The sequence below is a fragment of the Ctenocephalides felis genome, unplaced genomic scaffold (assembly GCF_003426905.1).
Source record: "Ctenocephalides felis isolate EL2017-DRISC unplaced genomic scaffold, ASM342690v1 CF-g0.4_SCAFFOLD_01604, whole genome shotgun sequence".
NCBI classification, from domain to species: domain Eukaryota; kingdom Metazoa; phylum Arthropoda; class Insecta; order Siphonaptera; family Pulicidae; genus Ctenocephalides; species Ctenocephalides felis.
Genome location: NW_020537758.1, coordinates 2,299,030 through 2,316,417, shown reverse-complemented (window position 1 = coordinate 2,316,417; position 17,388 = coordinate 2,299,030). Strand labels below are relative to the sequence as shown.

General features: G+C 27.4%; 1 protein-coding gene across 1 annotated transcript in view; it reads left to right on the top strand.

Annotated features, from left to right (window-relative positions):
- Window positions 1-16,961: 16,961 nt before the first annotated feature.
- Window positions 16,962-17,388, top strand: part of LOC113372798 — a 10,613-nt gene continuing 10,186 nt past the window's right edge. Inside the window, exon 1 of the mRNA XM_026613140.1 lies at window positions 16,962-17,133. The gene's annotated coding sequence lies outside the window, so the exon portion shown is untranslated. The remainder of the gene's footprint in view (window positions 17,134-17,388) is intronic.

Genomic DNA, 17,388 nt, shown 5'->3' with positions numbered 1-17,388 from the left:
TTCGACACTTAATGTGTCATGATTCAGTAATCTAAAATAACATATAACATAAATACATACATATACATATACAGTAAACCCTCGCTTTGCGCGGCAAGTGCGTACCGTGCAGTATAGGAACCGTGCTATAAGAAACTCGTATTTAACATACAATTCGTAGTGCGTTCTATGGAACCTTACATAGTGCAGTATGGGAACCGTGCTATGAGAGACTCAGAGTTGGTACAAATCGCACCATTTTTATCGCGTTGTATGGAGACCAAGAAATACAACTTGAAGTAGGAGAAATATGGACGAAATGACATGAAGGACATTGACACCTTATTCAAAAATTGGCGCGACGCAATTATACAATCTATTATACAATCAGGCATGTCTAAAAGATAAAAGTCGATAACAAAATTTACATCAGTACCCTTTTTCACAACGAACTTATGGGCTGTTGAACAAATACCGTGTAATAAGAAGTCCGTGTAGTCGGAGGGATGTCGGATTTTTAGCTCCGTGTAGTATGGGAACCGTGTACCCAGAGTGCCGTGTAAAGCGAGGGCCTACTGTATATATATAATGTAGAGTTTTCCTTAAGTGTGAGTGTGCGTGTGTGTTTGTGTCGCAATATCCTGTAATTTTCAAATAATTAAGATTCCTGCAACGATTTAATGTCGACAATCAATCAGAAAGGTAGCACACCGAACGGAAATTGCACAATTGTTATAAGGACGACATCACATCACATCACATCCATAGACATATCACATCGTTTTATTGAAACGGACGAACAAAAGGCGATCGCTCCTCCTTCCATGTCAATTGCATAGAGAGCCCCTTTCCCCGGCCACAATGGGGCTCTCCTCTATTATTATCGAGAAACGAGAGAATTCGAATCATAATTTGTTTTTTATTAATTTAATTCCTCGCAGAACTCCGATAATAGGCAAAGGAATAATTCAAATTGTGAGAGATATTAAAATGAAAATAAATGAAAAACAACTATTTATTTTATATAACACCACAAATTTTAAACTTTTCAAAAAATTTATTAGGTCAATACTAAAAATTGGAAAGAAAAATGATATCTTGATAACTTTGAGATGTGATGCTAGAAAAGAATAGAGATTAAGTACAATATGTATAAATGCATGCTCTAGTATTTGCTCTAGTTTTTGACTTTAGCCGTTTAATTTGTGTTTAGAAAGTCATTTCTATTATTAATTGTCAATGTAGACATCGACTTATTATTAGTCAAAAGGTCATCCAAGTAATACTATGCAATCGCTCTAATGGTCAATTTTCTTTAATTAAGTCTGAATGGGGCTTTCCCGTTTTGTCATTTCTATCACATCGCGTGACCCCCTTGATAAATACACACATTTACACACAAACATACACACACACACATATATATATACAAATATATACTAGCAAACCCGACGAACTCCGTTTCGCCACCAGATGGTTTCGTGAGTAGAATGAAGAAATTTTTTGTTTGTTTTATATTTGAAAAGGAAAAATTTGATCAGGAAAGAAAACCCGACTTATATATACAGTAGCGGCGCTAGGCGTCGGCGGTGTCGGCGGCCGCCGACGGCCTCGCGCCTGTGGGGGCCTCGCAAGAGGCCCCGAAAAAATTTTTATTATTTAAAGTTTAGTTTTTAATTTTATTTAGTTTTTTTTTTATGCTGATGAGCGAGTAAAGAAGATTAGTGGTTTGCGGGCACTCTCATTTTACTCTCTTATCTCTTATGGGCACTATCTAATATCGTCTGTCATTACTATAGATTTCTTCGCGCAAGGCGGCTAATTCTCTGGTTGTTTATATTTGTGTGTTTTTTATGTGAGCATAATGTAAATCATTATTTAGGAATACAAACGTGTAGTTATCTTAACGTATCCAAACAGTAACTAAATAAACGCTCCATCAAAATTGATCAATGAGAATTGACAATGGTTTACATTTTTTTTAAATAAATATTATAAATACTGTTAATTTGAAACTAATCATTATTTTACACTGTCGATATATTTTTTAAACATTCTAATCAGATGGTAAGTTCTTTCAAAAACTGCATCACCAAATTGATTGATAACCTTTTAACTATTTTTGTATTTCAAAAACCGCTGGACCTGCTTTTGCCAATTTATCAACAGGAATGTTCTGTTAATCATTTAAATCGGTCGATCCAAAGATTCAAATAATCCGACATTTTGAAATTTCTGAACCGATTTTGAAAATTCAAAAACTCTTAAGTTTTCAGTTGGCTATAAGTTTTTCGTAAAAATCGACCGCGTCGTTTCTTCGTAATTAATTGTAGATTTTTTTTAAAAAAAAAAAACTCGGTATAAAGATAAAAATTATAGTCTGAACTAACATAAAGTTTATGGAACTACAATAATTGATTAATTATATAAATTCATTAAATTTTGGAATAATTTGAATAATTATAAATTTTTCAAATCTAATTAATCAATTGTAGATTTTAAAATTTTGTCTAATTAGTTATTGATTAAGTCGGTGGTTTCTAATCATTTTCATTCAGAAAGACTTGAACAGTCGAAAAATTATAAAACTATCTAATCAAATAATTTGGCAAAAAAGAAACTTCTTCGGGATAATTATTTAATTTCCGTGTTTTAGTAAGATCTGATGAACGAACTTTTTTTGCCGAAGAGTTTGTTCATTTTAACTTGTGCAATTTTTGTATATTTCAATTTGTGTAATTATCTGATTAAAAATATATCTGATACTTTTGTTTAACAATAATTAGTTTTTAACTTTGTAACAAAACTGATTAAATTTTTAGAAAGATAGGTCAAGCGGTTTTGGAGATCCATTAAAAAAAGGAAAAGAAAAGCTATTTTCAACAAAACAAAAATGATCATTGGCACGCATCGAATTTTCAGATATTTTATAAAGATTTTAGTAATAAGTACAAATTTTGTTTCGATTTCTATGCATTCCGTACCAATGTTCCGCGTTAGACCACGACGCGGCGCTTACGCGCTTTGATATTTCATCTCAGGGAGGTAACGAAGCGTGATTGCTTTGAAAAAAAGTTCGAAATTTTCAAAAAAAATCAAAATATAAGTAAAAAATATCTCAATTTAGAAAAAAAGTTAATTTTTATAAAAAAAAATTCTATTTCAATTCTTCAATTTTCAAAAAATTAATTTTTTTTTTCAAAGTTTTCAGATTTTTTTTAACATTTAAATTACAGCACGGAAAGTTTTAGTGATAGTCCTTAAAAAAGGGGGGCCTCGCAAACGAATTTCGCCGACGCCGACAAATGGTCTAGCGCCGCCACTGTATATATATATAGAAGTTAATCTATTTGCAATTATTTAAAACTTATTATATTATTTATATATTTATTATAATAATTTATATTTCTTATTTCTTATAATAATCCTCGGAACACGCACAGTACAGAAGTCGTTGGCAGAAATTACTTAACCTTATTCACATTTTTGTTCAAATAAAACTATCATTTTTCTGTTTACATCATACAAAAATTTGTAAAAAAATCATGGTGTTGACAAGTTAGTTGTATAAATGTTAGTGCTAATTTCTAGTGTCATGTACACTTCTCTAGATGTAACCTACCAACATATATATATATATATATATATATATATATATATATATATAATTTATAAAATAAAACTAACGAATTATCACCTGTAGGTATTTTCCCAGCGTTCTATTCCCAATCTATAAGCTGAAACGACGCTTAACCCAGAACGAGGCCTCGATCCAGGTTGCGAACCAAATCAGCGCATCGGGTGATCATGGGACATGCCGCCCATAAATATTTTTCCTATAAATTACAATTCAGTTAATTTGGCACATTAATAAACAATATTCACGTACAATAAATATAAGGTGGCGTCCAATAATCACGTGAGCGATTAAAAATTATACCACCCCCCTCGCCCACATAAGATTACGTGTACTTTTAGTACCTAAAACAAAAATCGTGAAGGTTTTGATTTTTTTTATGAATTTATGAATTAAAATTATTTTGAAAAATTAAACTAGTATTTGCAAAATAGGAACAACATTAAGGTCGAGTATGTCTTAAGTGTGTGTGCCTGTGCATGTTTGTATAGAATTCTCATCCCTTTCCTTTCCTTTCCTCACCCTCGTCCCCATTAGGAGTCAATTAAATTGTATTGAAACAACAGTAGCCGTTGCTGTCTACTAATCATGACTCTTATATATACAATATATTTCCTTCTTTCCACTTTCCACCTTACCACCGACCGTCTTTTCCGCCCTTCGACCTTTTTATTTGTCTCGCAGAAACACAACAATACACAGACACACACACACACACACACACACTCGGGACCGGATAAGGTTGTTGCGTAAGGAAAAGCAATATCCTTAAGTGACATCCGACAAATATAATACATACTCTAACCGGAATCTATACAGGGTGTCCCAGAACTCAACGTAGGAATTATGAGCTTTTCAATTTTTGATGAAAGTTGGGAACACACTTTTGTTTTAAAGGAGAGTCCTCTCCTTTTTATTTTAAAAATTTTAAAATCTTAATTCAAGAAAAAGTCTTATTTTTCAAAAACTGTCATTACTTTTGACGATGGTCCTAGAAGTGTTATTCACGGTTACGATTCCAAAGATTAAATGAACAAAATTAATAAAAACTAGTGGGGTGGGTGGCATCGTGCCTTAAGGCAAATTGCTGGTACTTCCCGTACCGTAACAAAATGTTCGAGGAATATTGAATGTTTTCAAATAGATTATTACAAATATTGTAACATTGTCTACTATTCATAAGAATTATATAAACTGAATTGCAAAGTTGAAATTATTTGTTTAAAGTATATTAGAACTTAGTCAGAATTAAAAATAAAATCTGAATTATTTTCGATATACAAAAAATTTAAAAAAAATTGCAACAATTTTTTTTTCCAAAATCAATTATTTTGTTAAGACAAGCAGAAAGTTCTTTGAATCAATTGAATCGGACGCTTAGTTCTCTCAAAAACTGCCATTTTTTTACATTTAGCCTTGTATCTCCGAAATGGCTGGGCCTGCCTTTGCGAAAAACTAATAACCCCTTCTCCCAATCATTACTAATTGAATGTTATTTAGATCATTCAAATCGGATGCTCCGTTCTCTCAAAAACTCGATTTCTATACTCTGCACTCTTTGCTCCCTATCTCCGTAACTGCTGGACCTGCTTTTGCCAAAAACTAATCAGCACATCTCCTTATCAATAGGAATCGAATGTTTTTTGAACCATTCAAATCGGTTGATCCGTACGCCCGAAAACGTGGGCGAAAATTTGTATCCATACATACATACACACACACACATCAATTTTTTCTGAAGTATGCCAAAATGTTCAGAAACCTTCAAAACGTCGAGAAATGTAAAAATTTTCATTTGCGATTTTCGGCCCATTACAATAACTTACCCTACGGGAAGTTAATTAACTACAAAACTAAAAAAAAAGATCACAGTTAGACCAAAGCTCTAGGTTGCACTTGAAAGCTCATAATTTCAAAACAACGTGATATTTTTAACTTCCCGTAGGGTAAGTTATTGTAATGGGCCGAAAATCGGAATTGAAAATTTTAACATTTCTCGACGTTTTGAAGGTTTCTGAACGTTTTGGCATACCTCAGAAAAAATGGATGTGTGTGTGTGTGTGTGTGTGTGTATGTGTGTGTGTGTGTATGTATGTATGGATACAAATTTTCGTCCACGTTTTCGGGCGTACGGATCAACCGATTTGAATGGTTTAAAAAACATTCGATTCCTATTAATAAGGAGAAGAGCTGATTAGTTTTTGGCAAAGACAGGTCCAGCAGTTACGGAGATAAGGAGCAAAGAGCGCAGAAAATAGAAATCGAGTTTTTGAGAGAACGGAGCATCCGATTTGAATGATCTAAAAAACATTCCATTAGTAATGATTGGGAGAAAGGGTTATTAGTTTTGCGCAAAGGCAGGCCCAGCCATTTCGGAGATACAGAGCTAAATGTACAAAAAATGGCAGTTTTTGAGAGAACTAAGCGTCCGATTCAATTGATTCAAAGAACTTTCTGCTTGTCTTAACAAAATAATTGATTTTGAAAAAAAAAAATTTGTACCATTTTTTTTTTTTTTTTAATTTTTTGTATATCGAAAATAATTCAGATTTTATTTTTAATTCTGACTATAGTTCTAATATACTTTGAACAAATAATTTCAACTCTGCAATTCAGTTTATATAATTATTATAAATATTAGACAATAATACAATATTTATAATAATCTATTTAAAAACATTCAATATTCCTCGAACGTTTCGTTACGGTACGGGAAGTTCCAGCAATTTGCCTTAAGGCACGATGCCACCCACCCCACTAGTTTTTCTAATTTTGTTACTGATACTATCACCCCGTTTCGACTTGACGTTGAATTCTGGGATACTAGCAGACCCGACAGAAGTTGTCTATATAAACGTTTATAATTTAAAAAATGTATTAACTTTTGACCCTTTCGACTCGGATGCCGCCAAATTCATAATAAATCTCGGAATTCGCGAGTGGAAAAGGTTTAACAAGCTATAATAACAATTTTTATATTTTTCTATAATTAAATATGATTTTTTTTTTCAAAAAAATCGATACAGAAGGCTTATTGATAGTACAATATTAACAACTATTTTCTCTTTTTTAGCATTTTCAAAATAAGAGTTCTTTTATTAATGTTAATTCCATATATAAAAAATACTTTAATAAATAAATAATAATAATAAAAGTACCTTATACCTACAAAAAAATATTTTTATGTAATTTTAATATAATAAGTATTTTATTCGAATGAGCATATTTTATTTGAAATAACCAAATAAACTTTGGTGTGATCAAACTAGTCGCAAGTGGCATTTTGTCCTGTATGTGTGAAAATAATAAATAAATCGCCGTACTTAATAGTACACACCCATATACTTTTAGTCAAACGATTCAGAATAACTTATAAGGTCGGGGAAACATAAAATTAGCAGGTCGGATTTTGTAGTAAAAATATAAATATCTCTTTGGGAATTATAATAATATTTAATCATAAGTACAAATTTAATCCTACTTTATAATACTTTAGAATATCGTTATGGGTACAGCCAATCATATTACATAATATTTTAATAATAATAATGATATGCCAACTAATATTTATTTATATTGAATTTTGTTGTAATAGAATAAAAAAAGATAATAGAATCAGTAGTCACATTTTGATAATATAACATAAAACCAAAAAAATATCTGTATATAAGAAAGATCCAAAAGATATTCTATTAAGGTAAATTGCCACTTTCACCTAGTTATATATATATATATATATATATATATATGACAAAGTGCAAATTGGCATAAATATATATTTTATCACTTGTTATAAAAGGTGTAAAAATCTGGTTTTATGAACTGAAAAACTTTTATAACCTTATTACCGCTCGCAAACTGTGGATGCGCCTTTAGATATAATGTTATATATATATATATATATATATATATATATATATGTATATGTATAAATGTATAAATGTGTAGATGTATATAATTTTATGATATAGAACACAAAGGACAATAGAGAAGCGCACTAATTGTTTTATTTAACGAAGGTGTCCATTACAGGAATTAAGAACCTTTTTAAAATCTTGTTTTAATATACTTTAGATATATATATATATATATATATATATGATAATTTTAAATATTTTAATTAACTCAATTCGGATTGGAGTGAGTGAAGTAAATATGAATAACAGTAATATTAGAAACAGACATATTTGGAAGATCAAAGAAGCTGACTGGAAGAAATATGAGCAAGTGACAGATAAGTTATTGTCAGAATTGATATTTGATAAAGATCCATCGGCTATGTACGGTAAGTTTGTTCAATGCATAAATCAGGCGGCTTTGTTAGCAATTCCCATGTCAAGACCTTACTTAGGCAAAAAAGATAGATATTTGTCAACGCCTTGGTGGGATGAAGAGTGTGAGAAATTTAATAAGAAGAAGTTAGAAGCTATTAGAAAATACAAGAGATCTCCAGTTTTGGCTAATTACATCGAATATAAAAGAATTTTAGCGAAATGTCGTATAACGTTCAAACAGAAAAAACGGGACAAATGGATTGAATTTTGTAATTCTTTTACAAGATCAACTTCATCTAAATACATTTGGGACAAGGTGAAAGCTTTGAAAAATAGAGTCGTGCATAAAAATCCTTTTCCGATAGATGAATCAAATAAGTTCCTTAACAATATTACCCCGGCCTCAGCAACGAATGAGGTAATTATACCAAGCGTACAAGAAATGGATGTACTGGAAGGTCCTTTCGCAATGCAGGAGCTTCTTTTGGCACTAAAAACAAATTCGAACACTACACCGGGTGCGGACAATATTCATTATCCAATGTTGAATAAATTATCCAGTTTTGGCAAGAATATGTTACTACGGGTTCTTAACCAAGTTTGGACCACCGAAACAGCTATTCACGAGTGGAAAAATATAATTACAATTCCAATTCTTAAACCAGGTAAAGATCCTTCAAGAGCAGAATCATATCGTCCTATATCATTGTCTTCATGTATAGCAAAAACATTCGAACGACTGATCAAAAGAAGATTGGAATGGTGGGCGGAAAGTAATAAGATATTCCCGAGTTACATGCTAGGATTTCGTAATAATCGGGGTACAATTGACGTTATCACATCCTTAGTGTATGAAATTAAAATTAATTTAGCAAAAAATAATCTCCTGATGACTGCAAACGTGGACTTAGTTAATGCATATAACTGCGTTCAAATACCTATATTAATGAAGATTCTGTCTGATATCAAGATGCCAAGAAGATTTATTCTTCATATACACCATCTAATATCAGACCGCAGAATCAATCTTAGGTGTAACAATTTACAATTTGGACCACGTAAAATGAAAGAAGGACTACCTCAAGGATCCGTTCTTAGTCCGCTATTATTCAATCTATATACCTGCAAGTTACAAACCGAGCTAGATCTGGAAGTCAAAATTATGCAGTATGCAGACGATATTATACTTCTACATAAGGCTCATACTTTGAATGAGGCTATTGATAAAATGAATATAACAATGCAACTCTTCCATAACTGGTGCACATCGTTAGGGTTTGTTTTGTCAGAAAATAAAAGTACAATAAGCCTCTTTACAAGACATAGGAAGTCTATAATTCCAGACTATATCAGCATAAGCAATTATGTTCTGAAGGTTGAACCTACAATTAGATGCCTCGGGCTACTTATTGATGACAAATTAAAGTGGAAACCACACATTGATTATCTAGTCTCTAAATGTGAAGAAGCACTGAATATTCTCAGGTTTCTTAATCACATAAATTATGGTGCTGATATCAAGATTTCTCTTAGAATATATAAGCAATTAATACTATCTAAGTTGGATTATGGTAGTTTCATATATGGCGACGCATCCAAAAGTGTACTTAGCAAACTAGACATAATTCAAAACAAAGCTTTGAGGTCTTGTTTGGGGGTCATGCGTTCCACGCCTATCAATGCGTTACATGTTGAAGCTAACATATATCCTTTACACTTGAGAAGGAGGTTATTGGCTTCAAACTTTATCATAGATAGAATGAAATTTAACAACGTAGTATTAAAGAATGTGAATCAGATCAATAATGAACTGAACAGCCCATACTGGAGAAATAGGAAGAGGCCTATACTAATAACTGCGTATCGTGAAGTGGTAGAAAAATGTAATCTCTTACAAACTTGGACTGCAACCTCAAGATTTCATTTCAAATACGATGTTACTTCTTCTAATTTGAAAAATATAATTCAAATCGATTTCGCCAATGCGCACTATAGCGGAGATACCAATAAATGTAGGATGGAGGTCGAAGGAAGTATACATGAAACATTTGAAGACTATGATAGATTTTATACAGATGGTTCGAAGAATTCAGATGGTGTTGGTGCGTGTTTTTACCATCAGGGGACAAATTCCTTCACAAAATATAAACTAGATAAAGATGCGTCGATATATACAGCGGAAATGTATGCTATTAATAGGTGCGTAAAGTATATTGATGAACATAATGTGAAGAAATCGGTAATAATCAGCGATAGCAGGTCTGCTCTTGAGGGCATGTTGTCGTTGGGAAAGGACCCGTCATTATTAACGATAGATACTCTAAATGACATACATGCGATATTATCAAAAAATTGGGAGTTACGCATTGTATGGGTAAGAAGTCATATTGGGATAGCTGGCAACGAAGCGGCGGATAACGGCGCCAAAGATGCAATAAATACAGGGACTGTTGCTGCGGATGGAATATCTTATAGAGACATAAAAAGATTTAACAGAGCAAACATACGGAACATTTGGCAATTGGATTTCCAGTTATCTATTAGAATTAAAGGTAAATTTTATGGTATGATACAAGGAAAAATTCCAGTCAAACCATGGTATGACGGATTTAAGGAGTGTCGGCCGTTTTACGCAACATTGTGTAGATTAAGACTAAATCATTCTTACGCTCCGTTCTGCCTAAGCAGAATTGGGATCGATATCGATCCTAGTTGCTACTGCTTGGGCGAAGCGACTAGGGCGGATGCAGAGCACATCATCATGGAGTGTAAACGTTGGGAAAAGGGCAGACAAAAACTATGGGAGGAAATAATTAAACAAAAAATCTCCCTTCCAATTAATTTTATAACAGTGATGACAGATACAAGATTATATGGAGCTCTTTATATTTACATCAAATGTAATAATATAAAATTATAAATGCAATATACATAAAACAATGATATATATGTAAGAGATAGCGTAGATATTATGTAATTTAGTATATGGCTAATGTACCAGTTTATAAAGCCAATAAAATAATAAAAAAAAAAAAAAAAAAACTTAAGAAAAAGATTAAAACTGAAACTGACCAAATAAAATGATATCAATAAAATTACATATTAGGGCGGGTCAAAATGTTAAAACTCAAAGCCTAAAAGTGAATTTTGAGCCAACTCAGAAATTTTTATCACAATATATATAAATATGAATTCGTAAGAATCTCTTGTTTTAAGACTGACTGAATAACAAATTAATAATTTTATTTTACTTTATAACTATCATTTTTTATTACCAAATGAAACACTAGGCTTCACTAGTTCACTCATTGCAGTGAACTCTAGTTAATTATTTATTTTTTTCCTTTTTCTTTTATTATTATTATTATTTTTTCGATTCCTTTGTGTCGCAATAGCTTATAAGATTAAGTTTAAACTGTATCTTGATTGCTATTAATAAATAAATAAAACAAAAAAAATATTACCAAACGCTTCACTCAGTTTTTAAACTTCAACTGTACACATAATTTTAATTTTATTTTTTATACTGTCAATTACATATATATAGTTAAATTAACTCTTGTTAAACGCTGTCAATTTATTTTTCAAAGATAAGACAACTTTCAAAAAAAAGTCTCATAAAGATATAAAATATTAGGATTACAATTTAAAGAATAAGAATTTTCAGCTGAAGTTTACGATTGAGGTAGCCTTAAAATTTTTATTTTTATGAAAAACGACACTTGCTTCATGTTCTCATTCAATAATTATTTATATATATATATATATATATATATATATATTTATATATATATATATATATGTATAAATATAAAATATTATTTGTCAGAATCAGAAGTTTTCACGTTTCCAGCCCCTGAGACAAAAAGTCATTTCGTTTGTTTAAGGGCATGTAATTAAGGCAGTCTTCTTATTTAATTGCTTTGCTATGTCTCTTTTATATAGAGAAATATATACAAATATATATATATATATATATATATATATATATATATACAATATACTTATACATATAAAAATAAATGGTATATATAAGAAGCGAAAAGAATTTCCAGTATTGTCTTTTGCGATATTATTTCTTACACGTGAAAATATTTCCTATAATTTGAAATTGTTGGTAAAATTGATATATAAAATAATTAAAAATACGAATATTAATAATATATTTAATACAAAAAATACGACTTATTCAAAATTAGATTAATTTCTTCAATCTAAACCCAACTTAAATATTTTATTATAAAATTCTTATTATAAAATATAAAATTTTTTTATTTAATATAAAATTATATTGAAAATTTAATTCATTGTGCATAATTCGGGTAAATGCAGTAATAAAAATAATATAAAGTGAGTTGAGTATCTAAAAATAATATTTTTGGATATTATAATACATTTTTATTTTTAATTAATATTAATGTGTATATATAATGACTATACAATTTTATACTTATATCATTAATTATTTTTTTTTAGTTACTTTTTATATTAATTTTATTATACTAATTACATGCTGAAAATAACTTTATTTTCTTGGAAAATACTGAATTATCTTTATATATATTAATTTGAATTATTTTCTTTCTTTATTATTTAAACAATTATAAAATTTATCTTCCAAAAAACGATTTAAATTGAATAATGTTCTATAATAAGATTACTCATTATTTTTATTCATATATATGAATTTATTTATTCATTTAACTTAATAAATTGTTTATAAAAATTTTATTTACTTTATTATACGTTTATTTGTTTTTTTATTAAATATTTTACTTATTTTTTTTTTTAAATCCGATTTTTCTCGTAAATATTGATTTTGTGACACAATTTGAGAAATGGAAGGAATCAATCACTTTACAAATGACACATTTGCAGAAAATCGGTCAAAATTGACACATTGAACTATAAATAGTACATTTAAAAACAAAAATGTTATTTTTCGAAATTTCAATGGAAACAATAATTTAAAATTGTCGTCCTTAAAATTCATAAAAATTAATATTAATAATTTGCAAAGAACTAAAGTAATTGTTCAATTAAACAAACAAAATTGACACATTGAACTATGAATAGTACATTTAAAAAAAATCTGTTATTTTTTCGAAATCTCCATAAAAATAATAATTTAAAATTGTCGTCCTTAAAATTCATAAAAATTTATAAAAAATATTTGCAAAGGGCTAAAGTAATTGTTGAATTAATTTAAGTACAGAAAATTATACTTTTCTCAATTATTTCTAAATATTTAATAATTTTAAATATACACTTCAAAAAATCTATTAAAACCCTTACTAAAATGTTATTATTAATTAATTAATTATTTATTATAAAAATTAAAATTATTGTTTTATATAACTACATATGGTAATTATTCAAAAAATATTCAAATCAATTTCACCAATAATTTTAAATTAATTTTATATTAAAATAAATCATAAATGTTTTATATTATAAAATATTGCAGAAGACAATTATTGGCAACTTGTATGAATGTGTGAATGGATTTATTTATTTATAATTTATATATATATATATATATATATATATATATATATATTAATATATTTATTCATAAACAAATTATTTTTATTCCAGAAGCGATAAATAAACATTTTAAGCAGAAAATGCATTTAGATGCAGTTCAATATAAAAAATGCAGTTTAGTAGTAGATGTATGTTATTCAACTAAAATATTATCACTAGTATTAATCAATAATATCATATGAAATATTAAATATTATATTGTCATTTTAATCAATAAATGTATTAATGTAGTCTAAAAATTGTTATAATTATATGTATACTTTATTGTATTGTTTATTGCTATTCAGTATATAATAATAAATATATATAAAAAAATATAGTAATATAGAAGTTGCTTCTATTACTTTTAAAATAATTGTTGAATTTTAAAATACATGATATTTAATTTTTCAGGCGCTATAAATTTTAATAAATAAATAAATTATATTGTCAAAAAAAATCTTCTCTTCGCTCTGTAATTTGTTGGTAATTCTTTTACATTTTGAAAGAGTAAAAAGACATTTCTCTCGTTAATTTCCAATGTGCTTTACAATATGGAATATTTCCTTTAAAATGACTCATTAACTTTACAGAATGTCTTGAATAGAATTGTTATTCGACAGATAAAACCTTCTTTACCTGTCGAATAACTTATTCAAGACCCGTTATTCGACGGAATACTTTAAATTCTTTCAGAATGGTTTAATTTTAGTTAGAAGTTGCATCATTATTAAAATGTAAAAACAGGTAAAGGATACAAATCAAATGTTAAAAGTTTCTAATTTAGAAACAAGTTATAACGCAAATCAAATTTTTTACTAAAAATTTAAAATTGTAACTATTTCACTAATTTTATATAACAGCCACACGTGGACTTTTTACATAGCATTATTATTTTTGTATAAACTTTTTATACCAAATTTTAACACTATTATATTTCTTAAGTATCACAATTCTTAACTTATTACCTTTTAAAATCACTTCTATTAACTTTAGACTTTTAATTTCAATAAAATTAATAAGGATACTGATATTCATAATACTAATATCAATAAAATCATTAACTTCATTTTAATAGTCTGCATTTAACATTATTTGTATTAATTTGAACTATAATTTATAATTTTTATAATATTTTTTGTGTTTTCAATTTAATTATTAATTATAGTAAAAGTTGTTATATAAAATAATATCTTTTATATTTGTTTTAATTTGATAAGTAATTAGCATTAATTTTTCCAAGTATTTTAATAAGGGATTAATATTTTAATTTATTATTTTTATTAAATAAAAAAAATTTTCATGTTTTTTTTCTATGTACTATTTAAGTTCAATGTATCAATTTTGACCGATTTTCTGCAAATGTCATTTGTTAAGTGATTGATTGGTGTCATTTTTCAAAATGTTCCTCAAACTCTATATTTCCAAAAAGTCGATTTTTTTAAATATAACTAAAATATTTAATAAAAATTAAATAAACGTATAATGAAATTAATAAACGAATTATAATAGTAAATTTACTCTTTTTTTTAGTTTCTTAAAAAATTAAACGTAATAATTTACGTCATAAGATTTCAATGACAAGGAAATCTAAACAAGGCAGGAATAATGTAATATCTTTTATAATTTATATATATATATATATATATACATGTATATATATAAATATTTAAATATTAATGAGTCGAACTCGTCATTCATCCTTTATATAAATCACTGAATGAATTCTAAGTAGTTCAATTAGCATATGAATGCAAATAATTCATAAATAAAAGTATATACATAAATTTATATATATATATATATATATATATATATATATATATATATATATTATATATGCGTTTACATATAATTTAAAATCGTTATAAAATTATTATTTAAAAAAATAAATTTGGCGCAAGTGTTATTTTCATCAAGTCAAAGTTTTGCAAAATTTTCCTTAAATGTGTAAATAATCTACTTAATGAATAAAAATTTAAATTAGAACATGCACGGTGTATGTTCTATGAGTGAAAGGTATTAAATCTAGCTATTAAATAAAAAGCTATTAAAAAAATAAACTATTAAATAAAAAGTTCATTTAGACGAGAAACTCGTGAATGGAATTGAAAAAAAAAAGATTATTATAATAACTAGATAGTTCCATTAACTTCTCGTAAGGTAAGTTATAGTAATAGCAAAAAAATCAAAAATGAAAATCTTCAAAGGTTAAATAAAAATAGCCCTATATATATATATATATATATATATATATATCTATATATATTGAAGTATGTGGAGTTTGGTGTTGATATATATTTTGATGAGTTATTTAGAATCGGACAGTAACACCAAGTTAAAAAACTAAAGTAGATTTGAAATACTTAATTTATCCAAATTAAGCCAAATTTTTACTTGGTGTTACTGTCCGATTTTAAATAACTCATCAAAATATATATATATATATATATATATATATATATATAAATTCATCAGTCCTAAACGATTATTCAAATTTTGATAAATCTTTCTGAAGTTTCTTAAGGATTTTGTAGGATGTAAATGACAATATAAAACAATAGTAATATTGTAGAAGTAAATGGCAAAAATTACAAAAAACATTTCAACTGTCATCTGCTATAAATGTCAATTCACTTGAAATTTGAATTTAGCTGAAATTATGAGTCTAGATAATATTAGAATGTAATATACAAAAAAAATGTAATGTCTAAATTATGATTGCCGAAAAGCAGCTGAGATGTGCCACAAATTGAAATAATATAATATACAGTCAACAGTATATGGTTTGGCAGATGAAATTATATAATTCAACATAATAAGTCCAAAATTTATGTTTCACAGGTTAAGTCAAATTTTTCAAAAAAGTAAACTTTTTTTAAAAAATTAAAATTCTCAAAAATCTAATTTGTTTAAAGCTTTGACAAAAATTTTAAGTATTTCAGAAAATTTTAGTAGTCGGTACGGGAAGTTCCAGCAATTTGCCTCAAGGAACGATGCCATGCACCACTAGTTTTATTATATATGGTGATTATTATTAATTATCATATTCCAGAGAACTAATTCAAGAGAATTAAATTAAGAACCAAATCAATAATTATTGGTTGTGGATATTGTGATTTATTAGAAAAAATAGTATTTATTAAAGTATTTTAAATAGTATATAATAAAGTACTTACACTTTATCAAATAATTTATTAAAATTAAAATTTGCAATATTTATAAAATTTATGTAAAAATTACAACGCATTGAAGAAAAATTATTTTTTAAAAATGAGAATACGGTGGAGACGTTTTTACCAGGTACAATGGTGAAGCCAAATTGCTAGAGCAACATTTAAATAATATAAAATTTAAACAATTATTATATATATATATGTATATATATATATATATATATATATATATATATATATATATAGGTGTGTATGTATTACTATTACTATAGACGTGTATAGAATAAAGAAGAACAACGCAGCCTCATATAAATACATTAAAGTGCAGAGACTTAAGAATTTTTCAGTAGTAGTTCGACTCGCAAACGACGTGGACGTATTTCGAATACCGATCCATACAAAAGTCCATAAATGATATAATAATAACAAATAGTAATAATAGTAATAGTAATTAATTTATTTGTTTAAAATTATTTAATAAAATATCAGTGGTGCCCAACAGTTTTGTACGTTAGTGTTAGTGCTTGTGGATTAACAGAAGGTAAGGGTAGTAATAGTAATATATACATGTATTTATTTATGTGAATTTATATATATATATATATATATATATATTATAATTTTAAATATTATACATACTTGCATATTAAATTCAAAATTAAAGAAAAATTTTTTTATAAATATCTGTTTGACTTTAAATTATAACAATCTTGAATTATTTATTATAAAAATTAAATTAAAATTTTAAAATTATATTTTTGAAAAAATTGAATATTGAATTAAAATATTAATATTT